The 18,201-nt window shown below is 42.7% G+C and overlaps 1 protein-coding gene across 1 annotated transcript in view; it reads right to left on the bottom strand.

Annotated features, from left to right (window-relative positions):
• BRAF (B-Raf proto-oncogene, serine/threonine kinase) overlaps positions 1 to 15,765 on the bottom strand; it is a 77,111-nt gene extending 61,346 nt beyond the window's left edge. Inside the window, exon 1 of the mRNA XM_058806136.1 lies at positions 15,758 to 15,765. The gene's annotated coding sequence lies outside the window, so the exon portion shown is untranslated. The remainder of the gene's footprint in view (positions 1 to 15,757) is intronic.
• Positions 15,766 to 18,201: the final 2,436 nt, after the last annotated feature.

Here is an 18,201-nt window from a genome sequence, read left to right as displayed (position 1 = left end):
CAGCCTCCCTATGGCTGTGCCAGCGCTCAGTCACCCTCACAGTAAAAACTTGCCTGATGTTCAGAAGGAATCTCTATTTCATTTTGTGTCCACTGCCTCTGGTCCTGTCACCAAGCACTGCTGAAGACAGCCTGGCTCCATTTCCCACCTGCCCATCATCTTTGTGGCCCTTCATTGGACACTCCAGCCAGCACAGCTCTTCCCTCCAGTACAGCCACGTTTATCTTGTACTGGGGAGCCCTGACCTGGACACAGCACTTCAGGTGAGGCTTCACCAGTACCAAGGAGAAGGACCCCTTTGCCACACGAATCTCCAAATACTTTTTTTTCAATATCAATAATGACTAATTTCCCTGCTCACGGTATTTTCTATTTTGTGTCCATAACCAGAACCTTGCTTCTCTCTCCTCTTACCATAAAGATACCAAATAACAAATGTAACACCACCAGCAACATGCACAATGGAAGCATGTCATTTTGGAAATGTTGGCAAGAGAATCAAATAGCCTCCAACAAGGGCAGAGATCTTCCTTCAAAGTCATATCATGACAAGTGGAACCCAACTAATTTAGGCTGCCTAGCAAAATTGTGTGTGCCCCATACTTGACAATGGTCAAAGCCTGGTCAGACAGGGCTCTGAGCAACCTGGTCTAGTGGAAGGTTCTCTGTCCATGACAGGGCAGTTGAAGCAAGATGATCTTTAAGGTCCCTTCCAACCCAAACCATTCGGTGATTCTAAGATTGGCAAAAAAATTTTAAACTTGCTGCCAGCTACCAGCCTACAATAAAAATATCTTCACCCAAAGAAGCTGAAATTACAGTCTAATGGAACACAAAATTTCTCAGAGGAACCAAAAACATTGCCCTGAATTACCTAGTATGTATCTGTGCAGGAAACCAAGAGCCTTGCCACAAGTGAACCCTACAGGCAAACCTAATATGAATTCTATAATCTTAGAAAAGCTCCTCATACATTTGAAAGTACACTGAAGGCAGAAGGAAATTTATCAAAGTCAGCCATAGCAACAAATAATGACTTGTTGCTCATAGAAATGGAAAAGCTATTTTGTGTGCCATATTCATCAAGTCTTCTGACAAGATGAGAACTTTCACAAATCTAGTATTGACTAGCATATTCTAGCCCAAGAACACATATTTTAGCCCAGGAACACAGATGCCATAACAAATTTCCAAGCTTCACAATTTCCTTTTAAGTGGCAATTTGTACTGCTATTTACTTGGAACAAATTTACCTTCTGGCTTCCTGCATCTGTGAACATACTAAGAATTTTTTGTGATCCAGAGCAATCCTGAAGTGTCTGGCCTGAGAATGAACCCCTGTGCAGGCCCACTGCATCCTACTATGCAGGATCAGTTGCTACTTCAATTCAATTGAAGGAACTCAGGTCTTTTCCTCACTGGAACCCAGAACAAGGGACCTCACGTGACTCAGGAAAAGCCTGGTGCTGCCCAGCACAGCACCCACAGCTTCTGCCTCACCACAACTCCACCATCCCTGCTGCCTTTTCACAGCCAGCAGCCTCAGCCCATCTCTCCTCCTTGCAGACTCACTCGCTCAGCCAACTCAGCTCAGTCTGTGTCACGAGCCCAGCCCAGCCTTGCAGACCTTGAGCCAAGCCAGAGCCCCATCTTGGCTGTGCAGAACACCAAGTTCCTCAGAATTACATCTCTGGACCTCAGCAGCACTCACAGATACATATGTTTCTATAAACTATCCAAATAAAACCCAAATGTGCAAAAATGGCCTAGCAAGGGTCTCCCTGCCCATAAGCACATACATTCCAAGGTAACACCAAAGAACTGCCTAACAACAGAGACACCAAAACCATGGCATGTGGAATCCTTATATCAATCAGTTCCAGACCAAAGAGCTTGTTCCTACACCACAAAATAAACCCAAGATTTTAAAGATTAAAGTAATCCCTTTATCCACATTTTTTAGAAGTAAAAGAAAACTGCCTGAAAGTTATTAAGAAAGAACAGACGTATCTTTTTCTTATTCTTATGAGCACTCCACAATGTTAATGAAACCCATACCTGTAGGAAAACATAAAACCACAATCATCAAGTACCTTACAGAAATACAAAAATTGATGCCAGCCTCAGAGACAGTTGCTGGAAACCTAAATGCATTTTGAAGTAAACCTGCAGTGCATCCAGTAGCGCCCACATGCAAGTCTGGTCCCTTTCCAGAGGAAACAGAACGGGGATCTGAGACACTGTTTAAACTGTAGTTCCATGAAAAAGTAATGAATCCTTTACAGCTTGGATAACCATATCATTTTTCCAAAAAAAGCATCAAATAAATGTTTCTGGCCTATCTTGTAGCTTTAGGTTAAGGTTATTCTCTATCACAAGAGATTAGATTTGATTCTCCTTTTAGTGCTGCTGACACAAGGAAGCTGACGCAGGCTAACATAGACACAGGCAGCCAGACAACTGGAAATATTCCAGATATACTGGAATATATCAACTTGAATCTGCCTATTGTGGATAATTGTGCATTAATTTTGCAAATAAGCACTCCCTTACAATGCAATAAAGACAACGACCTATTTCAAGCCAGAGGCAAGTCAGATACAGTAGAAGCCCAAATCCATTCTATTCAGGGCAGACTATGGCTGCACAGACCACAGAGTATGTTGAGCTTGAAGGTACTCACAAGGATCATCGAGCCCAACTCCCAGCCCTGCACAGGATCCTAGGAGTCACACCAGGAGCCTGCTCCAGGGGCCCTCAGGGAAGGAATTACAGCACCAGGCTCAAGAGAGCTTGAGAGAGCTAAAGAAGCCTTTGGACAATAATTTCAGGGACATGCAAGGTTAAACCACAAAGTTATTTTCACATCCTTCGCTGCTTGTCAAAATGTGCAGTGCCTGAGACATCACAAAGCAAACCTATCTTCATACTTTCTGCACCTGGCATCACCACTCAAATCTTGCAGAGAATCCCAACTCTAAGCTATGTATGATTCCTACTTGGTAGAAGACACTGAAAGTTCAAATCTATTCTGTAAGAAAAAAACTGCATTATTTGTCCAGGAACAGTATATCCTGCATTGGGATTATCACACTTGGTGATGACAGAGAATACTCTCACAAAACTAACAGTGTAATTAAATAATGAAACAATCAAGAAATTAAGCATTTCATTTGGAAACTGCTTTATAAAGAGGACAAAATCATCAATACCTATCTAATACTATTGCAGTCAGTCCTTTCAGGCTTCTTTCTTACACCATCAATTCAATTGTCTGGTCCTCTGAGCAAGGATCCACTTTGTCAGAAAACACTGTAGAAAGCTGCCATGTATGAGACTGTCTTTAGCTGGACTAACATATCAACTAAGTTGAAAGTGAGATGCTTGGGTGAAAGATGGACATAGGAATGGGGTTAATGCCAGGGCAGCACACAAAACCATTTGCATAGCATGATGCAGAATATGTGGGTTTGAGTTTCTACACTGACAATCACTGTTGCCTCTTTCTTGCCCTTAGGTCCCTCCTTCAGGTACTCTTGCCCCTCACTCATCTCAGTCCCAGTCTCCTTCACTCTTACTAAGCTTGCTCCTCATTTCCTGCAGGCATGTGCTGGAACAAGCACAGGCAGTGGGATGGAGAGTCCTTGCCTTCTTCCCATACTCCAGGCCAAAGCTCCTCTCCATTCTCTGTGGAAGCTTCTTGCAAGTTGTGCATTCACCGTGTTCATTTTTCCACTTTTCCTACTCTCCTGGCTCTTCATCCTCACCACATTTTCAACAGTGCAGTTAAAGTTAGTTTTAAACAAGTGTGACAAATAACAGCTGAAAAACGTCACTGAATTGAAAACCAGCCTGCAATGGCTTTCACATGAGGGTTTCTGCAAGTGACATGAAGGTCAGCATCAAGCTTGCCTTTCCTAGTTCATATTGCCCAACTTTTTTTAATCTCAGCGAACCATTTTTATAATTTTTATTTATAGGTCCTTTAAAATGTCTGAGATAGCCAACAATAGAACACTGTCAAAGTCTGTATGTAGGCAGTTGGAAATGAGTCCGTAAAATTTACAACCACAGACAAATAAGTTACAGACAACAGTATCTACAGAAGTACCTGTAGCCAAGAGAAAAAGGACCTGTTATCTCCTTTTCCACAAAAGCCTATGAATCTATCTTTCTAGACTCATGACAAATGGCCTTAGGGAAGATGTACAAGACTACATTTAGCAAGGAAAACCCTCAAGAAGAGGTGCAGCATTTTCAGTACTACCCTGTCTGACAACTAGGATCATAACTAGGTCAATTAATACAGTAATGTGATCAGTGAGCATCTGCTGTAAGCACAGCAGTTAAATATTAAAAAGGCTTCAAGATGCAAATCTATTTTCCATTTAACAGGTAGCAATTTTTATGAAGGAAAGACTAAGTTGTAACTAGCAGTGCCAGTTCCAGCTACATCTGACACTGCTCCTGTTGAACAAAACCATCTCAGCCAAAACCAAACACCCAACAACTTCCACCCCTCTGCAGAAAACTAGGCAACATCTGACTAACACTCAAGTATCAAAGTGCTATCTTTGAAGAGTTCACAGCAGAAACTCTCATTTCTTTGCAAACCATCAGTTGCAACCACGAGTAACCTATGTCTTTTGCTTTCATTAGTTCTAAGCACAAACTCAATTGCTCATCATTCAGCTGTACTCTCAAAGCCAAATAAACAGTCTTTCAGTCTGACAGGCCTTTGCCCCTTAAGTTGCCTCCTCTTTAACAAAGGAATTCAGACTTCAAGTGCTCCTTACAGCTTACAAGTGCTGAAAAATATATTTTAAAATAAATTCAAAAACGGTAAAGGATAAAGCTCAGTGAAGTTTATTCTCTGTAGTTTCTCCGTAAGAATGAAGCCACCCAAGAGCCTTAGGCATTGACTGCTTTGCAACTCACACCAGCCAAGATGGTGGGTGCAATTATCACATTGTCCTTGGCTATTTACCCCTGCTCTCTTCCTTACTCTTTCTCCATAACTTAAACCTTTGGCTGAACCCTTTGAGTACGCTAAACAAGTGAAAAGTTGTTCTTTTTGTCAAGGTTAGCTTTCTGCCAGTCTACTGTGCTTAAAACAGCTTGGCAAAGGACCCAGTGATCATCTCAGCTGGTGAAAAAGTCACCTTCGCTCTCTATAGCTCATACTTAGATGGATTCAGGCTACCATGAAACAGCAACCTTCCTGTTTAGGTTTCAATTCTCTTTCATTCTCCCACTTTTTCCATCACCTGCCATCTTTACGGCTTGCTGCTAAGTAGAATTTGCCTCCAAGAACTATAAAAAGGAAAGTTAACAAATGTTCTCTACCACAGTAGAACAGCAGTGTGTGGAAAAATAAGAGCTGCCTGTATCCCTCATTTAAATCATTAACCACCAGTTGCACAGCTAAATCTTTAATTCCATATTTTCATGGCTTTTGTGTTGCAGTACTAGTAGTCCCTGTTATTCACTTTGATACTAATGCAGGAGTCACGAGGATCACGCACAGACCGAGTCAGGAACAATTCCCTGTGTTACATTCATGAATTCAACAACTTCTCCTAGACAGCAACAGGTTTAAAAAAATAAAAGAGGAAATAAACTACCTAGATTTTCTAACCCATTTAAGAGTGCAAGTTTGCTTTAGCCAGGTAACTACCACAGAATCTCAATGACACTAAATCCATGCATCAGTGACATTTAAGAAAGATTATATGAAGACACCGGACTATTTCTCTGCACACCTAAAGCTGAAAAGTCACATTTGTAATGGAAAGCAAGCAACCAGGCAGCTAATTACAATAATTGCCTATAAGGAGCAAACACTAGTCCAGTAGAGCTCTTACACAGCTTTCGTCACATTAATTAAAATGACAAAACAAATAAACTCAGTTTCAGCTGAACTACAGAACTTAATTCTTCTCTCTCCTTGCCAGAGTACACAGCTAATTACACTAGGCAGAAAAGATAATCAGTACCTATTTAAAAGTTCATATTATCAATCCATAAAATAATTTGTTATAAACTTTGCAATATTCCACCACTAAACTGTTTCTGCATAGTGACTGCTGTCACTGTTTCCTACCAACTGATTAGAAAATGTAAAAGACAGCTGGAATTGTTGGATGAGTACAAATATACTCTGCTTGTTTAGAAATATTTGTGATCCAATAAAGAAGTTAAGGTATCCTATTTTTAACACAAACAGATCTCAAAAGCTCAAATAGAGCAAATGTTTTTTTCATTTTTAAAACACAAGTAATGTGCTCCTAGTCAAAGGAAACAGTCAAATAGGAACTGCCACAGAAACCACATTCTCCTAAACAGCATTCTATGTTCTATTCAGCAGACCACCCTGCCTTAGCAACCCCAGTACCACCTTGGAAAATGAAATTATTTAAAAGGTAGAACTGGCTCCTTGCCATACATTGTAGAATAGGAAAGTAAAAAAAACCCTACACTAACTACTTAACCTAGAATCTGGAAAAAGTTATATCAATTTTCAATTATTTACACAGGCTTAAAAATGTCACAAGAGACAGTACAAACTATATTCCAGAAGAATTATAGATTGCTTAAAGAAATCTTTGCTGAAAGCTGCCTCAGATGATACTAAGGACTCACATTTAAATCTACATTCCTTAAACCTATTATAGAGAATGTTTGACCTATTAAGTTTAATGAATAAATTTTCAAAACCAGATCAAAGACTGAGGCACCAATATACAACCATCCAGTTCTAAACATTGAGATACCTTAGTTATAATGATGTATTTTATTTCAGGTTGATTTTATAGTACTTTTCATACATCATAAGTGAACAAGTTGTACTAGACAGAGAAAAACTAGACACACTATTCTGACTCCAGAAATGTCTACCTTCAAAACAAACTCTATCTGAGATAAAGAGGAGAAAAAATTAAGTTACCATGTCCGAGCTCCAAGTGTCAGAAAATGTTGCCTGAACACAATGTAACTGCATTTGGAGAGTTTTATTACTTACCACTGCATTTAAAACAGCTTTATTGATAATGATACTGTTTAAGAGGCCTCACTACATAACAAAGCAAGACATTAGAGCTGGTATCCTCCTTTCTAGGGTCAAAAGAAAAAAAACAATCCTAGCCACTTAGTTATGCAACACATTTTTAAACTAAGTTCAATCCTTCAATAACAGTCTTTTCTGCTTGTCTCCCAAAGAAAGATTTTAAACAAAGTTGATTTCATGTAGAAATTGAACTGCCCGTTCATGCTAAGCTTTGTGCAGGTATACTGGGAGAAAATACTCACAAAAGTATTTCACTTGATCAGAACCTCAGAAAAATAAAAGTGCCCTTCAGTGCTCCATACTCATGATCTCCTGAATTTAACACTGATAGTGTGGAAAATTCCTTTGATACTGAGCACTATATCTGGCACTGCACAACAAACTCCATTTTGAAGAGAAGTTCTGTTTTCTGATTTTAAATGCTCATGTTGGTTGGGGAGTGTCATGGTGGGATGACTAGCAGCACTGCTCTCTCAAAACTCCTGCCTGAACTGGCAGCACCTTCAGTCAAAGAGAAGAGCTACAAATTAGATTTTTGCCCGTTTTTTGCTATAGTCCACTTTCCTAAAATGTAATTAGAAACAGAATAAAGAAAGACATTGTTGCTGCTTCTCCAAAACTCACAAATGCTAAAAAGGTGCAACAAACCAAACACTTGCTGCAAGGAGCTTAAGCAGGAGAAAAAAGAGAAGAAAAGGCATGTAATTCTGCATCAACCAGCCCTCTTTAGCACTGGCCACAGAATGGAGAATCAGTTGAGTGAATACATGTTGCAATGTCTTGGAAAGAAGCTGTGCACAGGAGGGAGGATTGGGAGGATTCCCTTGTACGCCCCAAAAGCTCAAGAGCAAGTGGAATAAAAAAGCTGAAGCAAGAGAACCCATATATTGCATGCTGACTTCTGTATCCTGCACTAGCTGTGAGAAAGTAGCTGTGTTCACACACAGATGTGTGAACAGTTGAAAATGATGAAAACCATCTCACACCTCACAAACGAAATACTGCACCCAGAACTCTCACGTGGTCAGGGCTGCTGGAAATGTACACGTGCTACACAAGAAGCTCACAGACTCCTTCACATCCCTGGCACAGCTGTGGCATGCACCCTGGCAGAGCTGTGGCATGCAATCCCATTTCTGTAAAAGGCAGGCTCAGAAAGGCTCCAGAGACACCAAGGAAGGTTCTTACAGCCTGGGAGGGGGACCTCAAGACCATGAAGTCTGAGGACCTAAATCTGACTAGTCCAGCTATGGAAGTCTCTGAGCACAACTTCTCATTCAAATATATAAAATTCAGCTCCAATGGAGTTTTATGGGACAAAGATTATTTATAATAACCAAACAGAAAAGGGGACACACACACCCCATACTACCACTACTCCACCAACCACATTCTTTTAGTGTCTCACTTCATTTTAGAACTCACTGGGTGCTCCTCATGTTGAGGAGATTCCACTCACTGAGTTTGCAGAAAACTACTGCAGCAAAAGCAGCGCTGATTTCCTTCAGCACCAGTGAGTGGAGTCAGTTCAGGACAGGACCTGTGTGGCACCAGGTGGGCACAGCGGGGTAGGTCTGGCTGAGAGGGGTGACCTGGGCACAGCAAAGGGCAAAACCTGCAGCTCTGGTGTCACAGCACCATTTGACTGGCCGAGCTCAAACTGCAGGGACAGGGAGCAGCACACACCACAGGGACTACAGTTATGACAGGGCATTTCTGATACATTGTACATTTCACCACCCTCCAGAAGCCAGCTTCAAACTGAAAATAAAACTTGCACTTGGCCAAAACTGTGTTTCAGAAACCCCCCTCCCTTAAACCTGAAACACCTTCCTTGGGAGGCTAGACTGGAAGAGAATTAGTAATTCCATAATCAATCAAAACCTTCTTTTGTTTCTCTTTTAAGTACAAATAAAATTAGATTTCTTTCTAAATCAAATTCCCTCCAAAATATTTGATGCATTCAAATTTTTTGACAGATATAACAATTAATTAAAGTGAACTACAGATTTGTTACAAAGTGGAATATTAAAGCCTTAAGAAAACTTGGGGGTTTATCAGTTTATGTTAAAAGATAGCTGCCATCAAAAGATATCAGCATTAAAAAAAAAAAAAACCAAACAAAAAACAGAGCCAAAACCCAAAATTCATTTGGTCTACAGTATTTTTAACTTCATGCAACAAAAGAGTTGCCACTCGTAGCTAAACAAGTGTCAAGAAGGGTATTATTAGAACAGCTTTAAAAATAAGAGGTCTTTTGAGTTTTAACAACTACAATGAAATATAAATGGGAATTAAGAAGCAAGACTGCAAGTCACGAAAAAAATACAAACCAGCACTTAACATTTTGTTCCCAACCAGTTTGTGGATATCCACAGAGATAAGAAACAAGCTTCCCAAGACATCACAACTTTCCAGAAGGAGCCACCACACTATTAAGCAAGTTTTGTGTAATCTAACAAGCTACCACAGAACAGAGCTGTTAATCCTATTCCCTTTTGGGAAAAACACCTCAAGTAGAAATCTCTACTATCCCCAGTAAACCTAAGTATTTCAAGGTTGTGTTCTAGTGTTCAATCCACCTTGCCAGAAATAAATCATAAAAACCCTAAGGAAAAAAAAGATGAGAGGTTACCAAAATAATTGTCTTTTTTATACCTGGAACAACTTTCCCCATCACTCCTGAAGTATGTTTGCCTGTTGAGGTGACAGTCTATTAATGAACAGTCCATTAATGAGCTTATTTATAAGTTCAGAATGTCTATTTTCATGCTTCACTATTCCTAGCCATAAAGAACAACATCTCATAGTAACATGGAACCATCTCCTCTGCTACCACATAAACTCACTACTTCTGGCAGTAACCATCACAAGCCTGGCAAACAAGTTATTTGCATTCTTCTTTGCATCAGATTTGACAATTTCCATGTCTTGTCAACAACTTCAGATTTGACTGAGCCTTTGTTCAAAGCTCTGACCTTCCAGACTTTCTATCACTGCTAGTATTCTGCTCTAGACTCCCCTCAGCCAGACCATGCATTTCTCAAAGCTGTGACCCAAAGCCAGACAGGATTAACCATGGCCTTTCCCATGCTATGTAAAAGAAACAACTATTTAACTTATCTTCTGAATAAAGAATAGCTAATAAAAGCTAATAAAGAATATCAGCTACAAGATGCTTCACATCCAGCTCCACTTTAACTTGTCCTCACAATTAAATGGGGTGTCATTCACAGACTATGAAGTTACTTCACTCACTGAATACTAATGCACAGAAACGTAATTGAGATTGAACATAAAATGTATTCCCAAAACTACAAAAGCAATGAAGTAAAAAACCACTCATATGGTTTCAAGCTTCCAAATAAGTAGCATGTTTACTATTAAACTCTTTAGAGAAATAGATCCTCTAATACCCAGCACCATAGGTTCCTTAAATATTACTGCAACAAAATCAACCCCACTTTTACTTCATGTACCTACATTACATTAGGAGAACCCATCACTTACTTCATATTGTAAGGTTAGAGGTGGATTCTATCTTCATTTTATATATCTTTTCCATTCTATCTTCATTTTATATATCTTTTCATCCATTCTCCATTTTACTCTTAAATCTGTTTCATAGGATTAAGGTTTCTAAATTTATAGCTAATATTCATGCAGGATAAACTCCTGCATTGCTGCCTAGAAAACAACCATCCAGCAGCTCAGCCCCTCACTTCACAGCCTTCAGAGTAATTTTTGTCTTACAAAGAGCAGTTCAGGGTACAAAGCTCTGAGTACAGAAAATCCCATTTGAATTATTTAATATTGGTGTAAATAATCTCTAGCAACAAGAGCAGAACCTTTCCTCCCAGCTGTCACACACTCCTTACTATATCAACAGTGCTGTAATGCTCTGAAAACCTTCCATCCAAACAATCTCTTGTCCTGAGAACTCATGCTGGGGAAAAGCCAACCTCTGTGCCTGCAGATCCCAGCTCTCATTCAAGGCCTCCCAGCCCCAGCAACCAAACTGGGAGTGGAAGAGGAACAAACTTCTCCCAAATGCACTTGCCCCTACTCTTCCCAAATCCTTCTGTCTCCAAGAAGTAGCCTTCCCTGTATCTTTTTTATGACTGCATGGACAACCACCCTAACCAACTCTGAATTTCCATATAGGGGAAAAAAGATTTAGCAATGCTCATTATTAGAAGACTTTTAGTAACAGCACTTAGGCTACCAAAGTAACTTTTAAAGGTAAAAATTCACTATTTGATTAAGAACTGAGTTGAACAATATGGCTTAAATTTGTTTTTCAAAGCCCCAGCCCCTGAGAATTCATAAGGGACAGTGAAGTAGCTGTAACCAACACAGGGCACTCGATTACAATCTCAGTACAAAACATCTCCTTTACCAGAGGGCTCTAACACACAAGTAAGGTGTGCAAGATACTTCAACATCTGTCAGAAATTCTTGTCTGCTCCCCTTCTAAGAGCAGAAACTGAGTGCAGGACTGAAGGTCTGCCTTCTAGAAACCAGGACTGCAATTCCCTAAAGACTGTAGGAGCTGAAACCTTTTCAGGTATTGCCTTAAATAAGTACGGTCATGCTCTTCGACAGGCTTCCACTGCAAGGTTACCTCTAAAACCCGGGTTTACCTTGTCTTGAAACAATGAAACAAAACACCAGAACATGTACTTACATTACAGCCATGAGTCAGTTACACACACTTCAGTATTTCTCTGACTTATGGCACTTTGAACTTGCCTTACACTTTAGGTTGGCTTGTTTTAGAATGAAGGATAGTTTCCATTTTAACTGTGTCAGCAATTGTTTGGGCTTGATCTTCATTAAGGTACAGGCTTAGGTGAAGTAATAGGTGCACTTATACAGTAAACAAAACGTAATTACCTGCAACTTGAGGAAGAACTTGTTAACTACAGAACAAAACCACATCAGAAAATAAAAACTCTACAACCATCTCTGCCTTGAGACCCATGTGTTTGAGTATTTCCAAGGCAGAAGTTTGCTTTTAAATAATACAAGACTGTCCCCCACACACTTCCTAAATACTTACACCTGACAAGCCATCAACCCTCCTGCTCAGCAGGTGCTCCTCATGCTGGACCACTTATCTCTGCCTCATCCAGGATGGAAGCAGGAGCAGCCACACTACGTAATTTACCCTTTGGAATCAAACCTAATGACTGACACAGTCTCAAACATTTTTGAAGTTCAAGTGACTTAGCAGTTTCACAAACCATCCCTTCAGTGTGAAAATTGTTTTTCAAAAAATATTCTTGCTTCCTGCCACTGCTTTTCCCTCTCTCCTCTCCTATACTTCAGTTTAAGCAGCTCAGCTGTATTGTGTTATTATTTCAAGGGCCACAATATAAACCAGTTATTGGATTAATTCCATATTTTTTTAAATGGCAGAAATAACTGAGAAATTCAGAAGCTTTTCAGCCTCACTTTGCTGCTAAAAGCGTGCGTTTGTTAAGCCCACTCTTCAGGTGCTTGGGTTTCCCAACCAGCTGAGAGTTTCTCCTTACTCAGGGAAGTTCAGACTGGACTGGCATTACTCAAGGTGTGTAATCACCATGCTGGGTAGGTGTAAAATAGATGTGTACTGCTGAATTCTGCCTACCTTCAGCAAGCAAGTCAGGAACTCCTTAAGATGAGAGGATCAACCTCACATCTTGCAAACATCCATAGGGACAGACTCTTTCCCTACTTCTTTCTGGCCATCTACCCAGCACTTCTCAAACTTCCCAACCCACTAATTCCATTATAATCCAGTACGCTATTAATAAATAAAAAGGATAAATAAATCCCCCTCCCAGTCTTTGGGGATTTGGGAATCAAACTGGACCCCTCAGAGAACAGCTGGTCCAAGCCAGCTCATTTTCCCAGCTGGAGGCTGGAAAGGAGAGGCTCCCAGGTGGGCTGGGCTCCTCGCAGGGCCCCAAGGCTGCTCGGAGACGAGAGGTTTCCCATCGACTGCACAGACACTCCAGGGAAAGCTGAGCCGAAACACTCTCCAGCCGGTGAGGCTGAGAACAAAACAGCAGAGCCTGTGGCATCTGTATTTACCTCCAGAACAGACTCGAGGCATGGCATCTGGCAGGTGGGTCTGCCTTGGATGCCTACAGCGCTCGAATCTGCGAAGCACCTTGTGTTGTTGCCGCACAGTTTATTCACCCTTTCGAAAACATTTCGGAAGCGTTGGCAACTCGCACTTCAGCCCCAGCAAAACAGGTAGTGCCGCTCGCTCCCCGTGGGATTGGGAAGTTAAGTAATAAGCCCCAAAAACACAGGAAGTATGTAAGAGAGACACCGAGCAGAGGCCTGACATCCTCGCTGCCTGCACGGTGCCCTGTCCATTAACATTTCCTAAGACGCTTTGTGCAAAAAACCTCCACAAAAGGCACGTCCGCAGAGCGAACCGAACGCAGCCTCGGCTTTAAAACGCATCTCGAGTGCTTCAAAGCCATCGGGGGGAAGCGATGGCCAAACCCCGCACGGCACCTTGGCGGGACGCGGCGGCTCCAAGCGGGGCTCGCCCTCAGCCCGGCCGGGCCCCGCGCCCTCCGCGCCGCGGCCCCCGCTCCCTGCCCCCGCCGGCACGGGCCGCCCCCGGCACGGCCGGGCCCGAGCCCCGGCGGCGGGCGGCCGCCGCGTGGCCTCACCTCCTCCGGGATGGCCGGGTCCCCGCTGCCGGCCCCCGCGTAGCCGGCGCCGAGCGCGGCCGGCTCGGGCTCCATGTCCCCGTTGAAGAGCGAGGCCCCCTCGGCGCTGCCGCCGCTGCTCAGCGCCGCCATCTTGGGCCGGAGCGGCGGGGCGAGGGCGGGGCCGGGGGCGGCCGCGTCCCCGCCACCGGGGCGGCCCCAGCCGCGACCCGTAGTGCGAGGGGCGGGCGGCGAGCGCGGTCCCGGCCCGCTCTCAGCGCCGCCGGCGCGTCACGGCCGGCCTCGTGACGTCACACAGAATCGCCGCGGCCACGGCGCATGGGCCCGCCTGACGTCACCGGGAAGCACCGTGACGTCACGGCGCGACCGCCCCGTCGCCCTGGGAACTCGGACGTGGGCTTGGCCCCGCCCCCTCCCCGCCCGCCGCCGCCGCAGCGCCCCCTGGGGGCGCGGGAGCGCAATGGCGGCGCCGCCCCCGCCGGGCCGGCCCCGAGAGCGGGAACCGGGAATGGCGGGGCAGGAGGAGCCCCGCACAGCACAGCCGGCGGCGGACCGGGTTAAACACCGCTGCCGGGGGCTCTGCGGATCCTTCCCGGCAGCGGGGAAACCCGGAGTGCCGGCGGAATCCAAAGGAGACCGAAGGGGATGCCGGGCATCCCTCGGCAGCGCTGCGGCTCCGGGGTGAATGCTCGCCGACACGCAGCGTGCGGCCGCCACAGGCACGCCGAACACTGCCGGGGTCACCTGCGGGCTGTGACCCCGCTGATAACTGCGATAATGGATCCCGGGATCGATAGCACAGCGTGGGTTCCCACTGACAGCCCCTCAGGCCCTGGCTGCCCCCGCTGTGCTGTGCTCACACAGCCGCTCCGCGCCAGGGAAGGGTCGGCTCTGGCTCCGGACCTGCTCCGATGCCTGGCTCTGACACGGGAACCCCTTCTCAGGGACACCGCTGCTGTCCCCAGAGGGCTCCCCCCTCCTGCCCCGTGCCATCGCTCCCCACACGGGCCGAGTGCTCCCATCTGAAGCCTCGAGCTGTGCCTAATCCCTGTCTGCCACACCCATGGAAATGCTGCTCACACGCATAAAACACCTGCTAAATCAGGTGGTTTAAGCTGCTTTCCTGCTGAAAAGGTCTGAATTATAAATTTTAAAAGGGCAGCTGTATTTGAGCGCATTGCAAAGATAAGCTGATGGACCAGAACAGCAGCAGGACTTGAGAGAAAGGCTGTTCTAACACAGCTCGATGTATTTAATGGTAGCCAGCTCAAATACACCAGGTTGAAAGCTGCAAGTGCAGGATCCTTATCTTTGTTTCACTTCAGTTGTGAACATGTAACCACACAAGCTCTGAGCGTATTTTGCTGGTGAGAGAACTGAGGTTTCTATTTCACCTTTCACTCTGCAGGCCATTGCTGTGGAAAAGCATTTCAAATACAGTTCAATACTGGCAGTGTTGCAACTGGTAAATAAGTGCAACTCAAATTTAACATTTCAAGGCATTTAAACTGATTTTTTTACAGGCTATGCTTGCTAAGAGAGGAGCCTGGGGTCTGCTATGGCTGAAGCCCTGCAGTGCAGTCAACAGAAAGACTACACAAGTACATAAGAATGAAATGTACAGATTAAGCAGTTGGCCAAGTTTAGAAGTTTCTCTCTAATAGCCACATTAATGAAGAGGATAATTATCAGCAATTCCTGCTACACAGTGGGAATGTGTAATGGTAGTGAAAAAATCATCACAAACTCTGGAAAATAACACCGATGCTGAGGACTGAGCACTGGGCCACGTCTCTCTGATCTCTGAAGGAAAAGGCAGCAAAGGTAATGGGAGATGGCTCTCCCAGCACATAGCCTGTTATAGAAATGCCAACAGAGCAATAGAGGTTAACTAACAGTAAGGCCATTCATTTCCATGAAGCTTTTACCAAGGAATAATTAATCTCAATATACAGAATATTGTCATCTTACTGCAGGGGCTCCATACTGTTGTCTCCTTATAGTAAAAGTTCCATACCTTCTCAGTGTTTCTCATGGGCACCTCCTCAGGACTCTGCCTCTTTCTTATTCACAAAGCAACCACTGACTCCCATTCCCATCTCAACCAGCCACCCCACTCTTTTATAGCACTCTTCTTCTCATTGCTTACAGCTGTGGCCTGTTCCTAATCTTTGATAATTGCCCCAGCTGCAACTCTTTAGGGGTAAGATTACTTTCTACACTATCTTTATTTTCTTATATTCTATCCCCCTACAGAATGTAGTCAAAGCCTTTTTTTATTCCCCAAGCAATTTATGTCCAGGGCATAATCCCAGCAGTGGAATTAGTAGGCTACTATCACTCTGTAACTTGTAAAACCTTTCCCATTGCTTTTAGTGATGTTGGGTCTCTCTTCTGAGGTTCTGATTATTTCCAGTAGATTTGCATTCACTTTGAATTCTTCTAGACTTTCTTATCACATTTGATGTTTCACTGAGGAGCTGCAGTTCTGATACTGAGAAGTCTTGTCCAATGCTGGAAACACAGCAGAACTGCCTCCAGAAATACATGAGATAAAAAAAAAAAAAAAAAAAAACAAACCACCTAAGAACTACTTTAATAGATTGTTGTGTAGAAAGGAGACAAAAATCTACTACTCATACTATGTTTTCCTTTTGAATGGGGGAATCTACATCTAGTGACAAATGGAATTTTCTACTCCTTCACATGGTGGCTACTTGGCCTCTCTGCTTGATGCATCATGGTGGAAGATAAATCGTTAATAACTGTAGCTATTTCTTGGTGATATGAAATCCTATCTACTGATAATTGATATCATCAACACCTTCTACAGAGACTAGCTTTTATAATCAATATAGGTCAAAATCAAATTACAACCTAGATGTGAAAGGCAGGTTTCTGCTATCAAATCTGTGGGGCACTGGCTGGTTAACTCCTGCAATGCAGCACAGCCAGTTTATCTGGTATGGCAGCAGGCAATGCAAACTTGTAAATGTAAACCTGCCACCTCCCACCAAACTCCTGGTTATACACTGGGGTTTGATCCTCATCAGAATTTTTAAAATTAATTTGATTTTGGATGAGAAAACAAATCCAGCTGCTAAAAGACCAAGACTCTCCACCTAGGTTGCCCACCACCAGAACATTTGTCTGATCTAATCAACACCTGCACTTTCAGAGAACAATGTTTTGAGCAGTCAGTAAGAAAATGTGTATGTATATATGTATGTATATATGATTAAATGAGTGCAGCCGTCTAATTGTGAGCATTTGGACACTTCATCTCTTCTCAAAAAACCAAAACCCAAAACAAACAACCAAAAACCAAACCAACCAATCGAGAAAACACCAAAGAACAAACAACAAAAAACCCAAAAATCCCAAACAAACAAATAACCCAAAAAATCCACCACAGATCACCAAAACTTTATAAGATCTTCATTAAATGCTCCAAAATGTGAATATGCAAAAAAAATATCAGATGAAACTGAATCTTGGTCTCCTTTATTATATACTTTCAAGAGAAGACAATATCTCAAAAAACTCCAGCCTTCCATTGTCTTAATCAAAACTACAAGATTTGCATATTGGTGTGATAATTTATATGATTTTTTTTAAGTGGTGGGAAAATTTGATACACCTTCAGCTTAGGATGTCTGAAGTGCACTTAAAATGTATCCAAATTTCAAAAACTGCTTACCCTTTTCATGCACTGAAAAGACAGTATTTGTCCTGTAAATTGTAGCATTTGTGCTTGGCCCATGCACATTTGAAAGTGCTGGTTTAAATTCTCACTCATAACAGCAGAAATACATTAATTTTACAAAAACATAATTTTACAAATTATATTTTTACATAATTTGTAAAAACACAGATTCTAATGACACCAGTTGTGTTCTCTGTTACCTTGGACAGGAAAGGAGAACAAAATGAAGCAGAACAAAAATTAGGCTGTTGTCCAGAGTTCAGTCATTTTCTGATTAGTAGTCAGAATCATACACACCTAAGAAAATTACTTTGCTCTCCAGGAAAAGAATGTAGGAGATATTTTTAAGGATATAACCCAGATATTTTTTTTTCTTTTGCAGCTCTTTAGCGCCCATAGCAGTTTATTATCTCTCCCACTCTAAGCTATACTGTACATGTTTTCATTTTTCTAGGGATTGCTGTCTGATTGATCCACTTTGAGGCAATAGAAAAAACAAGGCTGCTTTTTCCTTTTGGTTTTTTTTTTTTTTTTCCCCTTGTTCTTTACTTTAAACTTTTCTAGTACAGAGCATATGTATTGTTTCCTTTGGAACTTCCTGAAAACTAGTTCAGGACACTTATAATCTGCTAAACCTGAAATATTCATACCTTCAGTGTGACATTAGTTAATATTCAGATGGTGATTGGAACTTTGCTGCTGAACACTCCTATCTGTGATTTTTTCAGCTGATGGAGATTTCATTGATCTTTGCC

Source organism: Ammospiza caudacuta, chromosome 5 (genome assembly GCF_027887145.1).
Source record: "Ammospiza caudacuta isolate bAmmCau1 chromosome 5, bAmmCau1.pri, whole genome shotgun sequence".
NCBI lineage: Eukaryota > Metazoa > Chordata > Aves > Passeriformes > Passerellidae > Ammospiza > Ammospiza caudacuta.
This window is presented reverse-complemented; position numbering and strand designations above follow the sequence as displayed.